The sequence below is a fragment of the Penaeus monodon genome, chromosome 27, assembly GCF_015228065.2.
Source record: "Penaeus monodon isolate SGIC_2016 chromosome 27, NSTDA_Pmon_1, whole genome shotgun sequence".
NCBI classification, from domain to species: Eukaryota; Metazoa; Arthropoda; class Malacostraca; order Decapoda; family Penaeidae; genus Penaeus; species Penaeus monodon.
In genome coordinates, this window is record NC_051412.1 from 13,614,639 (window position 1) to 13,616,171 (window position 1,533).

The 1,533-nt window shown below is 39.3% G+C and overlaps 1 protein-coding gene across 1 annotated transcript in view; it reads right to left on the reverse strand.

The window, feature by feature from the left end:
- The window catches only part of LOC119590422, a 6,448-nt gene extending 5,315 nt beyond the window's left edge, over window positions 1-1,133 (reverse strand). The window contains exon 1 of the mRNA XM_037939089.1: window positions 1,022-1,133. The gene's annotated coding sequence lies outside the window, so the exon portion shown is untranslated. The remainder of the gene's footprint in view (window positions 1-1,021) is intronic.
- Between the last annotated feature and the right edge of the window lie 400 nt (window positions 1,134-1,533).

A 1,533-nucleotide genomic window follows, 5' to 3' on the forward strand; every position in this document is an offset into this window, starting at 1 on the left:
CAAGTTTTATTTCAATATTTTAATTTTTCTCCCCTTACTGAACAGATTTACCTTGCAAGTTTATCTCTACCAGATTCGAGATTAGCATGCATGCAAGTCTCTTGTCTATTGTCTTCACGGGTAAAGCGTTTTCCGCCGTGCATTTGTTTGGCTGGATGTGTCACCTTGTATTTTCTGCAATAACTTAAGTAGTTTTTCTCACACATGTCGCATAACTTTGTTATTATAACTAGCGAAATTGTCTTATTTTCGGCCATTCTGTCCATTTCCATGGGCAGTGTGAAAAAAATTATACCGTAACTTACTTCAAACCCTGTGTTTTTAAACCCCTTCCTTTAGCATGCTGTTGCAGAGCGAGCATCCTGCATGAACGCAATTTGTCATATGGGTTACAGTTTATAAAGTGATAAAATGAATATTTTGCATTATTGCAGGAGTGTGTGCAGAGAAAGAGCGAGATTTATTATCCACAATGCCAAACAGAAATACGTTTTCTCCTTTGCAACTGCAGTGAATACTAAAACTTTTGTCCTTGCACGTTACAGTGCAAGGCATGAAACACGAATTATACAACTGTTATAATACCTTGATAACCGTCACAAGGCACGCGAAACACTGCAATTTCTTTCTTTGGACAACTTGACAATTTCTTCGTTTTTTGCGATATGAAAACATTTCTAACATGCAAATATTTCCTATCTCGTATTTTTTTAAGGTCAAATGTGAACTACCATTTCGAGGCTATCACACGTCCCTTTGGGAAGCATGTCGTGGGTAGTTATTTTATTTTAAATGATCGTTTAGCAAAAGCATTTAATTGGTGCAATTATTTGTTGGTTTCAGTTTTATCCAACTCGAGCGATAATGAAAAAGTCGATACAAATGTCGGGTTCGTCGGCCTCTACATCTGACGAATACAAATAAACTCTTAATATTTCTACCATATTCTCTCCACTACTTAACTAAACATCTCTTCCGTTGCTAAATAAATCCTTCAAAATCTTCAAAACCAAAGACTTACTTATAAGCAAGACCTTTTCATGGAGGTGAGAACGACGTCAAACTCGGAGCCTCGGCCAACACACGTCACGCGCCTCGACTGCTTCACGGACGGTGACTCGGGGGGATTCAGTGGGTTGTCTTCTCTGAAGCTTTCTCTGGTTTGTTCGGAGCTCCGTTCTCTTCGAGTGCGTTTGAATCGATATCACACTTCCTTTTTAATGCGGAAGTGGAGATGAATTTGACGAAAGGGAGGGGGATGAAGTGGTTATGATAATAGCGACGATGACAAGGAGGAAATAAGATATTTGGTTTTTAATGTTCTCGCTCCTAAGCATTACGTTCAACAATTGCCATGTATGAGTAACTTGGCCAAATATCTAGATATACCAGTCCATTCGGTCTGCGAGGCAAAGGAAAAACAAATCAAACAAGTGAATATTCGCTGTGTACCATAGGTCTTCCGGTCTCACATAGGCCTTTCCGTCTACTTAGCTTATCTTCCTCGTGGGATTACACTTGTCTCGAGTTTGC